This window comes from Trachypithecus francoisi, unplaced genomic scaffold (genome assembly GCF_009764315.1).
Source record: "Trachypithecus francoisi isolate TF-2019V2 unplaced genomic scaffold, Tfra_2.0 Lachesis_group13, whole genome shotgun sequence".
Classification (NCBI taxonomy): Eukaryota; Metazoa; Chordata; class Mammalia; order Primates; family Cercopithecidae; genus Trachypithecus; species Trachypithecus francoisi.
Genome location: NW_022681458.1, coordinates 12,497,065 through 12,509,763, shown reverse-complemented (window position 1 = coordinate 12,509,763; position 12,699 = coordinate 12,497,065). Strand labels below are relative to the sequence as shown.

Genomic DNA, 12,699 nt, shown 5'->3' with positions numbered 1-12,699 from the left:
AAGCTATGTACAACTGCTATGTAGTTCTGCCTGTCTCCTACTTTTAACTATGAACCACCGTCGTATTATAGCAAAGTGAAAAGGCATAAATCTTATTTAGGAAATAATACTTCTGATATTAATTAGCAAAGTGATGCCCTGATCTTAGAAATAACCATGCTGTGATGCTTAGGAGTCTGCGGTTTTCGTTCCTCCTTTGATCTTGGGCACGTGATCCTTCCAGGAGAACCTCACAAGCTTTGCTTTCAATGGCTCAACCCCCATATATTCAGATGGAGACGCAAGTGTACATGCAACTCCTTATAATTCAGCATCTCATACCCATTGCGGGTAGAGCTGCAGAGGTATGTAATCAAGTGTAAGAAAGGTTGATATAAGGTTAGTGGGTAAAATGGCTATCATCAATTACTATTGTTTCCTTTTGAATTTTTAAAATGTATACTGTAAAACACATTTTTGATGTAGAGTTTTAACAAAAGCATAGTCATGTAACCTTCATTATAATCAAAATATAGAATAGTTCTTTTCTGGGGGAGCTTTTCTTTTCTGTGTTTTTGTTTTTTTTTTGTTTTTTGTTTTTTAATAAACAAAACTGCCCAGGTTTATTGGCCAACAGGCCTCCCTTCTTCTCCCTACCTGCTGCTGTGTGCCCTTCCACACTCAGGAGAGGACTTCTCTGGCCTCCTCAGCTGTAAGGGAGGAGGGGTTGGTGAAGAGAGCTGGCAGCCAGTAGTGAGTCTCCCCTGGGGCCTGTAAGTCCAGCCATGCCAGCCTTTCTCTCAGCAGGTGTTCCGGCCTTTGTCCCACTCGCTGCTCGCTCCATCTCCCATTTAAGACTGGCTTTGATCTCACTGACAGTCAACAGCCATGTTTCCCTGCCAGCTGCAGCCCCATGGTGTGATCCACATTGAATTCAGCTGGAACAGACTGAATGAGGTAAGTGCCACTCACAGGGGTGATGCCGAAGCCAGTGCCAAGTGCCTTTAGTTTCTTGATGGCCCTGATCAGGTCCTCTTGACTGACTTCCTGGGCGAACTTGCCTCTTCTTTTTAACAACTGTTGATGTAGTTCCTCCAGAGTTATTGGACCTCCACTCCAATGCTCAGCACCAGGTACACTTCGATAATGTGAACACCTAGTTCGTAATAAAAATCCCCCACACCCGGCATCTCAGATCAAAATCCTTTTCCAGAGGCCAAAGGCTCCACCCCAAAGGTTGCACACATGTCCTGGAACTGCACATGGAACTCAGGATCCTTCCGTATCTCCCACTTGTGCTTGCTGGCAAACTCCTCCAGGTTGGTCTTGAACATGCCCGACTGCTTTGACATCTGGGCTAGCTGGTCCTCAGCCAAGACCGTCCCTCGCTCCTTATACTTGGCCTGGAAAATTTCTTTTCCTATTTTATTTATTTATTTTTTTTTGAGATGGAGTCTTGCTTTGTTGCCCAAGCTGGAGTGCAGTGACACTATCTTGGCTCACTGCAACTTCTGCCTCCCAGGTTCAAGCCATTCTCCTGCCTCAGCCTCCCGAGTGGCTGGGACTACAGGCGCACGCCACCGTGCCTAGCTAATTTTTTGTATTTTTAGTAGAGATGGGGTTTCACCATGTTGGAACATGCTAGTCTCGAACTCCTGACCTCAGATGATCCACCCGCCTCTGCCTCCCAAAGTGCTGGGATTGCAGGCAAGAGCCACGGGCCCAGCTGGACTTGGCAAATTTCTTTGTGGCGATGGTGCCAGCTCCCACCCCACGACGGTGCACCCTGCCCTGGACCCATGTCCCGGGCTCCTCTGCTGCCAGCTCCCGGAACAGTTCTTTCAAATAAAAAAAATTGCCTTGGGCTATTTCTTTTTTGTCAAATGTTATACATGCTTCTTACCCCTGGAAACCATTGATCTGTCCTTTATCGTAAGAGTTTTCACTTTTCAAGGATGTCATATATATGAAATCACGCAGTATGTAACCTTTTAAGTCTGTCTTCTTTCACATCTATGTTGTCATGTGTATCAGCAACTTGTTTATTTTTATTGATGAGCAAAGTTGCATTGTAGAAATGTACCAAACTTTGTTTATCCATTTACTTACTTAACTGATGAAAACATTTAGGTGGTTTCTAGTTTGCGGTGATTATAAATAATGCTGCTATAAACACTTGTGTTCAGGTTTTTGTATAAATATATTTTCATTTATTTAGTGTAAGTACCTAAGAATAAGATTACTGAAACATACATGTGTCCATTTATAATAAGTTTGTTAAAGTATTTTCCAGAGTACCATTTTGCATTCCTATGAAAAATGTATGAGATTTCCAGTTGCTCCAGATTCTTGTCTGCACTTGGTATTGGTATTTAAAAAAATGTTCACCATTCTGTTGGGCATGTATTGGTATCCTTTATAATTTTACTTTGTGTTTTTCTAAGGACTAACATAATTTAACATACTTTTATGTATTTAGTTATCATCCATAGGTACTCTGTGATGAAGTGTCTGTTAAAATATTTTACAAACTTTTGAGTTTTTTCCCTTGTTGTTTTAAGAATTCTTTCCATATTCTGGATTTATATCCTTATTCAATATGTAATTTGAAAGTATTTTTTCCTAGCTTGTGTTTTCATTCTCTTAACAATGACATTCACAGATCCAAAGTTTGTAAGTACGATAAAATCTAAAATCTTGATTCAGCTTTATAAGTTTATCAAAAATTAATTGACTATGCGTGGATGAATTATTGGACTTGCTATATGTTCCATTGATCAATATGTCTATCCTTTTGTCACTCCCACACTTTCTTGATCATTATGCCTTTATAGTGAGTCCTAAAATTAGGTAGTGTGTGTAGAGCAAATTTGTTCTTTTTCAACATTGTTTTGGCCATTCTAATTCTTTTGCCTTTTCATGTGAATTTTAGAATCAACCTGTTAAAATCTTGATTATTGTTGTGTAATTTTTAGTGCTTTAACAGGGATTAAAATGTACATGTCTAACTTTTTAGTCTACTTAGAGGTCATATTTTATCACCTCAAGTAAGACGTAGCTGTCTTACTTGACGTAGTGTGATAGAAACAGCCATCACACTACAGGTCCCTTCGTTCCTTCCTTTATGTATACTTGCCATATGTGTCATATCTGTGAACATTGAAAACCACATTAAACAGTGACATATGATGTACTTTTTCCATTCAATACTCATACACATTTTTTAAAATCTTGAAGAGAAAGTAGCCTATTACAATTATTTATATTTTTATCATTTTAGTGGTTCTTTCTTCATTCTGAAGTTCCAAGTTTCCTTATTTTGTATGGTTCTCTGCATACAAACTTTTTTTTTTTTTTTTCCTTTTTAGCATTTCTTTTAGAACAGGTGTACTGGTGACAAATTGTATATATATATATATATATATTTAACCATTTTTGAATATCTTTATTTTGTTTTTATTCCTGAAGTACGTTTTCACTGGATATAGAATTCTAGAAGGACAGAGTTGTTGTTGTTTTCCCCAGCACTTTCAAAATATTGATCCGCTGTCTCTGGCATCCATGATTATTTGCGAGAGATGTGTAGTTCTTTGAATCTTCATTGCTCTCTACATAATGCCATGTTTTTCTGTCTGCTTTTAAGATTTTTCTTAATATTTGATCTTCAGTACTTCAATTATGATGTGTCTGGGTGTGGTTCTCTTTGAGTTTAATCTATTTGAGGTTGACTGAGCTTCTTTTATCTATGGGATTATCTTTCATACAACTAGTGATGTTTTCAGCCATTATTAAATCAAACCTTTTTTTCCATACCAATCTCTATCTTTTCTCCTTCCAGAATTCTAATGACAACATGAATAACCTTTTGTTAATGTCCTACAAGTCTCTGAGGCTGTGTTTATAATATTCTCAATTTTTTTTCAGAAGATATAATTCCTATTGATTTTTATCTTCAAGCCTGCCGACTCCTTCTTCTGTTATTTCCATTTTGATATGGCTCTCTTTCAGTGAATTTTAAAATTCTCACTAATTCATTTCTTTGTTATCAAATTGCCATTTTCAGGAGAATCGCTTGAACCTGGGAGGCAGAGGTTGCAGTGAACCAAGATCACGTGCCATTGCACCCCAGCCTGGGCGACAGAGCAAGACTCTGACTCAAAAAGAAAAAATGCCATTTTATTCTTTTCTATTTATTCTGTTTCTCTCCTGAGAACTATCTATCCGTTTGTTTCAAGAGTGTTCACTCTTAATTCATAGGCCATAACTATAATTCTAATTTCCAAGTCTTTTTTGAATAAGTCCAACATCTTGGTCAGTTTGGGTTTAGCATCTGCCTATTGACTGTCATTTTTCTTAACAGTTAATCCCTCTCTCTCTCTCTCTCTCTCTCTCTCTATATATATATATATACATTTTTTTTTTTTTTTTTTTTTTTTTGAGACGGAGTCTCGCTCTGTCGTCCGGGCTGAAGTGCAGTGGCCGGATCTCAGCTCACCGCAAGCTCCGCCTCCCGGGTTCACGCCATTCTCCTGCCTCAGCCTCCCGAGTAGCTGGGACTACAGGAGCCCGCCACCTCGCCCGGCTCGTTTTTTTGTATTTTTTAGTAGAGACGGGGTTTCACTGTGTTAGCCAGGATGGTCTCGATCTCCTGACCTCGTGATCGGCCCGTCTCGGCCTCCCAAAGTGCTGGGATTACAGGCTTGAGCCACCGCGCCTGGCCCAATCCCTCAATATATTTTTATGATTATTCATATATCAAATATTTTTATTATATCCTGGACATTTTGAATATTATGTAATAAAATTCTGCTGCCTTTATAATTTTCTGGAGAATGTTGTTTCTTTTAGCATGCAATCAATTTGGCTGCATTCGGACTATGAGTACCAATCCATGTCTGTAGACTATTGTTAGAATGCCATTTTTGTTTATAAAATCCTTTGCTGTGCTGTTTTGAACTGCTCTGTTGTGTGTGCCTTTGGGGTTCCTCTGTGATCTAGGCAGTGGTCTGTACTACAGGTCAGTTCTCAAAGCTTCACTATGTTGTGTTACATCAGCTCCAGGCATGTGCCTCTTGTGGTTGAGCTCAGGACTCCATTCAAAGTATGTTTTTTTCTGGGCATGGCAGCTAACACTCCTAATCTCAACTACTCAGGGGCATGAGGCAGGAGGATCATCTGAGCCCAGGAGTTTAAGGCTGCAGTGATCTGTGATTGTGCCACTTCACTACACCCTGAGCCACAGAGCCAGACCCCATTTCTTAATTTTTTTTTAAAGGGCAATTTTCTCCAGCTCCTCTTCTCTACGTGTTTCACTAATCTTTGGCTGCCAAGGGTCCCTTTCATCCACACACTTGCCCAAAAGCTGGAGTTTTAGCCTTTATGTATATACTTTCATGACTAGATCTTGTATGGGGCAAAGCGGTGAAAGCACAGTGTGAGAAAATATAATGGTGAATTTCTCCATGCTTTTCAAATTGCAAGAACATCTTTTCCCATTCTTCTGATCAGTGGGAACTTTTATCTCCTGGCATTTTTCATTTTTCCTAAGTTCTGAATTTCATTCCATATCTGAACCTTACCTGTCCATGAGTTTCATGCTACCCCTAAGCCTCATCCCCATTCTATTTTAGGACCTAGCTCTATTAATGATTCTCACTCCTGCCCTGAAAAGACATTTCTGAGTTTTACTCCATTGTAAGACTCATCTCACTTCCTGTCCATTTGGTCCCTCATTTACCCTTGCCACAAGTACTCATTCTAGGAAGAAAATTTGTTCTGCACATTAAGTGGTTACTCAAACAAAGCAATGTTTCTACATTTTTATTCACGTGACCAAAACCGAAAATTTTACTTTAAACTTCTATTAAGAATAAAGAGTTTGTTTACCTTTATTCATTAATTGGCTGTTTTTGACTGTTATCATTGCTGAATTTACAGCTGAAATGATCATACTGAAAGCAGGAACGGAAGAATTTTGTGATTATCTTTTTTTTTTTTTTCCTTTTTTTCAACATGTAGAAACAGGATACTAGAATTATATTTACTATAAAAATTTTCTTCAGTCTCTTTCCTTTCTTGCAGATAATGTGGCTCACTGAGTTTTTGCTCAAAATAAAATAGTTTCTTGGGCCTCTGTCAAGATGCTAAATTGGATTTTTCTTCACTGGTGTTTTATGAGATGTTAATTTTGCTCATTTCCAAAAAGAAGTGATTTTTCACAATCATTTATTCTTGGTCTCTAACTTCTTGGGACACAGACATAAGGATTAGGAAATGAGGTGAGAGGCGAGGTATACATGTTCTCAACTGCATACTTTAGATACCATAATCTGTGACTTGAAATCCTTGCTTACTTATTTGAATTAGGTTAACTTCTCAGGATACTGAACAAACATCAAAAGAAAGTTTATTTCTGATAAGTTGTAACAATTTTTTTCCTCCTAGGAACAGTAAAGCAATATAGGTTAAGATGTTAATTAGAGGCCTGGTGGGGTGGCTCACACCTGTCATTCCAGCACTTTGGGAGGCTGAGGCGGTAGGATCATCTGAGGTCAGAAGTTCAAGAACAGCCTGGTTAACATGGTGAAACCCCGTCTCTACTAAAAATACAAAAATTGGCCGGGCATGGTGGCAGGCGCCTGTAATCCCAGCTACTCGGGAGGCTGAGGCAGGAGAATCACTTGAACCTGAGAGGAGGTTGCAGTGAGCTGAGATTGCGCCATTGCACTCCAGCCTGGGCGACAGAGCGAGACTCTGTCTCAAAAATAAAATAAAATATACTAATTAGATTAATATAAATACTTGATTAGAGATATGACGTTTCAGAAACTGCTTTTTTATCTTTAGGCAAGGAGTCAAACTTTATAGAGAAAAACTTAGGAGGAACATTTCAATGTATATGAACAAACCTATCTTTAAATTTAGAAAAAAAGCAGTAAGTTCATTGGTTTTAAAAATTTGTTTCTAGTAATACATAGTAATACATTGTATTTAGAAGGTAGGCTGTCATTTTATCAAATTAATCATGACAATATACAGAGCTGAAAACATAAGCAATTGATGTCTTGGAATATAATGGTTGAGAAAATACTTCTAAAAAATCACGATAATTTTGTTCAGTAAATGTAGCAAATTCAACATTTTAATTAAATGTGACATTTGGTAAGCAAATAATAAGTGAAATACTGTATGGGGATAAATTAATTGTAAGTTTTGTGTTTTAATTAATTCACTGTTAAATTTCTTTTGTTTTATTTTTCTTATTTTCTTCAAAACATTTTAAAATATAAGAAATAATATATAAAACATTAAAATACATTTGAAGTCTCCTTTGTTTCTTTTTCAACATCCATTTCCTCCCCCTTTCACCAGATGCCACTACTTTGATTTGATATTAGTCATTCTAACACATTTAAAAAAAGCTATTACATAAAATATTGATTTCTTTTAAAACCTTTACAAATGGTGTTTGTGAAAACGTACCATAGTACATACAGCTTTTCTCACTCCATACTTTATTTTCCAGTGTCCATATCAGATGCATTTCCATATATATATCAAGTTTATTCATTTTTCTCTATGTAAGACCCCATTGTATAAATATGTCATATTTTACTTATTCATTGTCTCAAATATGTTTAGGTTATTTCCAATGTTTTAGTATTGCAACAATGAGACAGTGAATATACTTTGGCATACTTTATTCAAACTTTTTTTTCTGTAAAAGTCCAGATAAGAAACATTTTCAGCTCTGTGAGGCAAGAGGACACCTATTCTACCTTTATAATGAGACAGCACTCACAGACGATACATGCCATTGTTGTGTTTGTAGTCAGTAGCCATGGGTTTATGTAATTCTTTACATTTATTTTGCAGGTTATCTTTCAACTTATTTTCAATTTTTACTCCAAAATCAATGAATTATCTTATATACCCAGCAAAAAAGGTATTAAATATTTGCCATTTAAATATCTGAGTTTAAAATCTAATTGTGAACACATTCCACAGGACACTGTATTAGGTGGTTACAGGCTTTATTCACAGACTATAATTCATGTGCCTTATATTATGCATAACTTAAAGGGTTTTCAAGGAGAAACTTAAAATAAATTAACTTTAATAAAAATTGAATTTGTTCTCAACTAGAAAGGAGACGGTTTCTAAATGAGCCAATAGTTTGGTTCATTTAGAAAACATTGTTCTGAAAATACAGGCATGAGCAATACTATTTCCTTTGTCAAGAGTGAGACAATTATACTAACGTTACTGCAAAGGAGTTCAGATTTTATGTATTTCTGTTCGCTGTCATGTTTCCATAGAAACAGTGACTGAGAAAATCAGTGTTAATTTCTGTTCCTTCACCTTGTCATTCTTCACACAACATACATCTCTCTATATAAAATATGTGTTTATACACATACAGAAGAATATGTATGAAAATAACATTACTTTTTATTATTTTTAACAAACACACTGAAACTCAAATTCTTTACAGAGATGTGAGTTGGGAAAGCAGACTAAAATCCTCAGAGCAGACTAAGGTCATCTTTATTTAGGTTTATGTCATCCATTCTCTTTTCATTAAATTAATAAAAATAGACATGTCCTGCATAAGATTCTAGATAATACTTTTGTATTGAATTGCATGTAAAAATCATATGAAGTTTTGCTTTATTTAATGAAAAGTCTATTTCATGCATAAGCCAATATTAGATTGTTTAATAGTGATTTTATAATTTATTGCTGTTCAGTGTTATTACTTGAATAGACGGTGCATAATTTAAAAATCTTTGCTATTAGGCCGGGTGCGGTGGCTCAAGCCTGTAATCCCAGCACTTTGGGAGGCCGAGACCGGCGGATCACGAGGTCAGGAGATCGAGACCATCCTGGCTAACACGGTGAAACCCCACCTCTACTAAAGAATACAAAAAAACTAGCCGGGCGCGGTGGCGGGCGCCTGTAGTCTCAGCTACTCCAGAGGCTGAGGCAGGAGAATAGCGTGAACCCTGGAGGCGGAGCTTGCAGTGAGCTGAGATCTGGCCACTGCACTCCAGCCTGGGTGACAGAGCAAGACTCCGTCTCAAAAAAAAAAAAAAAAAAAATCTTTGCTATTAAAATATTTCTAGGTCAAAATTTGGCATACTTAAAGACACTTGACATTTTAAACCTGGAGACTCCTAAAATAATATGATGAATATTATCAGTTCATGCATAGAAAGGTTTGTTTCTTCAATATGGCACTAATGCAAAAGCAGTATCATACTTCTCTGGATATTTTTCAAATGCTGTATTGTGATGGTAAATTACTATCTTACTATTTTCTACCAATTTTTTTAAATGTGTAATTTAATATAAGGAAGTCAACTTTCTCTGTGGAAAAATGCATTCAACAACATTGTTGTGGAATATGAAAGAGTAGTGGCAATAATTTGTTTGAGCTTATGTAAAATGTTAAGCTGGAAGGCATCTTAGGGACTCTAAGTTCGTTTTCTTCAGTACTCAAGTTTAGGATAGGCGAGCAATGCAAATGACAGTTCTTTCCAGTAGATACAGGGTTATGATAATATATTTTAAATCGTTTACAGGACTATTTACATTCTCATATACCTAGAGTTGTGGGTTATTTTCAATTGAGTTAATTAATGATAGTGATATTATTAATTGTTACTACTTGCAGGGCACTATGTGCCAACACCATGCTTCACACTTCACATTTGTTACTTCGTTAGAACTGTTAATTCTAGAAGACAAGTGCTGTTATTTCTGATTCCACAGATGCTCAAGAAATCAAACCCAGGCAGTCTCAGCCCAAAGCGTGTCTCTTAACCATTGTCGACACCACCTGTTGATACAAATTGCTTTGTTAATTCATCTTAATTTTCTTCATTGAGGTAAATTGATTATCTCTGGTTTAATCAATTCAGCCTGTAGAAAGAATCAGGTTCCTTAAACCAACTCAGTTGAGTCCTGTACCCATTATTACTTATTTTGTGAATATTATTCCACACCTATTTATTAAATTACTAATTTTAATTAATGCGAGAAAAATCATCATGAATATTTATTTTGTGGGGGGAAATACTCATTCCAACAAAGTTTTAGTATTTTAAAATATTTTCTTTTTTGATTCTGCTTTATGTGTTGTCTACAAGTGAATGGCTTAAATTTGCAATGGAAAATAATATAGGTCATCTTAACATCTTTCAGTAAAATCTTAGTATTTTCTTCAACGCCCCTTGTTATGTCTTTTGTTAGATTTTTTTTTTTTTTTCACCTAGGTGATTTTTTCAAAACTATTTACATTTCATGTTTAAAAATTACATTTTACTTTTGGGTATTGATGTTTAAATACAGCACGTGTGCAAAGCTCCCTCTTGCTTTCTGTGTAGACTATATAACTGTATGGTTACAGCAATAAGAGCTCACACTAATACCTCCAACTCCAACACAACTCCACTTTCACTCTTGTTGCTCAGGCTGGAGTGCAATGGCGCGATCTCGGCTCACTGCAACCTCCGTCTCCTGAGTTCAGGCGATTCACCTGCCTCAGCCTCCCCAGTAGCTGGGATTACAGGTGCCCACCACCACGCCTGGCTAATTTTTGTATTTTTAGTAGAGATGAGGTTTCTCCATATTGATCAGGCTGGTCTGAAACTCCTGACCTCAGGTGATCCCCCTGCCTCAGCCTCCTAAACTGCTGGGATTACAGGCATGAGCCGCCGCGCTGGGCTGTGGTAGATTCTTACATTCCCTTTTGACTTATTTCAATTTTTTTCAAACCAGCTTTTATTATCCATAGTACACTTATTTATGTTTTTTAGCCCTACTACAATGTAAAGAAGTTTCAGCATGGCTGACTCATATCTTTACTACAAATTTACTAACTAGAATACAGTGTGGACTTTTATTTTTATCTTTAACATTCCGATATGTAGTCAAACATTTTTCAGTTACTTAGGTCAGCTCCTTACTTCTCTACAAATATAATGTTGTCATATCACTTATTTTTAGTACAGTTAGATTCGTTTGTCACAGTCTATAATCCATCTTGGGTGCCCTTTGTATCTTGGTCAACTTTTAAAAACTTGTATGGAAGACAATTTATTCTTTGTGGTGGACAGTTCTGTGTGTTGTGAAAACTCCTAGAGTTGTGAATCCACCAGCACAGTATCGTAAAGAACAGCTCTATTACTTCAAAGTTTTCTTAGTGCTGCCCCTTTGTAACACTCTTTCCTGCAACTCTAACCCTGAATACTACAGTCTGTTTTCCATCTCTGCAGCATTGTTGATTAAGAATGTCATAAAATGGAAAATTACACCATGTGGCCTCTTGGCCTGACTTCTTTCACATACCCAAATTAAAAATTCATCCATGTTGCACAGGTGCCATTCTTACGCTGCTATGAAGAAATACCCGAGACTGGGTAACTTATAAAGAAGTTTAATTGACTCACAGTTCCACATTGCTGGGAAGGCCTCAGGAAACTCACAATCATGACGGAAGGTGAAGGAGAAGCAGGCACCTTCACAGGGTGGCAGGACAGAGTGAGTGAAAGCATGAGAAATGCCAGACATTTATAAAACCATCAGATCTCGTGAGAACTTACTCACTATCGTGAGAACTCACTCACTATCACGAGAACCATATGGGGGAAACTGTCTCCATGATTAAATTACTTCCCATGGGTCCCTCTCACTACATGTGGGGACTATGAGGATTACGATTCAAGATGAGATTTAGATGGGGGACGCAGCCAAACCATATCAACATGAATCAATAATTTGTTTCTCTTTTGCGTTGAGTAGTGTTCCATTGTATGGGTATGTGTGGTTTATTTATTCACCAGTGAAGAGTATCTGGGTTGTTTCTAGTTTTTAGTGCTATAAATAAAGTTGCTAGAAACATTCACAGATGTTTTTCTAGAAGCATACATTTTTATTTTCCTTGGGTAGCAACAGGAATGGTACTGCTGGGTCATATAGGTAAGTATATATTTAAATTGAAAAGAAACTATGGCAGGGCGGTGTGGCTCACACCTGTAACCCCGGCACTTTGGGAGGCCAAAGCGGGTGGATCACAAGGTCAGAAGATCAAGACCATCCTGGTCAACATGGTGAAACCCCCTCTCTACTAAAAGTACGCCAGACGTGGCGGCATTGCCTGTAGTCCCAGCTACTCAGAGGCTGAGGCAGGAGAATAGCTTTAACCCGAGAGGCGGAGGTTGCAGTGAGCCGAGACTGTGCCACTATCCAGTCTGGCGACAGTGAGACTCCGTCTCAAAAAAAAAAAAAAAAAAAACAGTGGCCGGGCGCGGTGGCTCAAGCCTGTAATCCCATCACTTTGGGAGGCCGAGACGGGTGGATCACGAGGTCAGGAGATCGAGACCATCCTGGTCTACACGGTGAAACCCCGTCTCTACTAAAAAAAAAAATACAAAAACAAAAAAACAAAAAAAAAACTAGCCGGGCGAGATGGCGGGCGCCTGTAGTCCCAGCTACTCGGGAGGCTGAGGCAGGAGAATGGCGGGAACCCGGGAGGCGGAGTTTGCAGTGAACCGAGATCGCACCACTGCACTCCAGGCTGGGCTACAGAGTGAGACTCCGTCTCAAAAAAAAAAAAAAAAAAAAAACCAGAAAAGAAACTATGAAAATATTTTCCAAAGTGGCAAAATCAATTTTGTATTCCACTTGCTTCTTATCTTCCACAAAGTTTGGTATCAA

General features: G+C 37.6%; 1 pseudogene; it reads right to left on the bottom strand.

Annotated features, from left to right (window-relative positions):
• Positions 1-660: 660 nt before the first annotated feature.
• Positions 661-12,699, bottom strand: part of LOC117094158 — a 161,939-nt pseudogene continuing 149,900 nt past the window's right edge.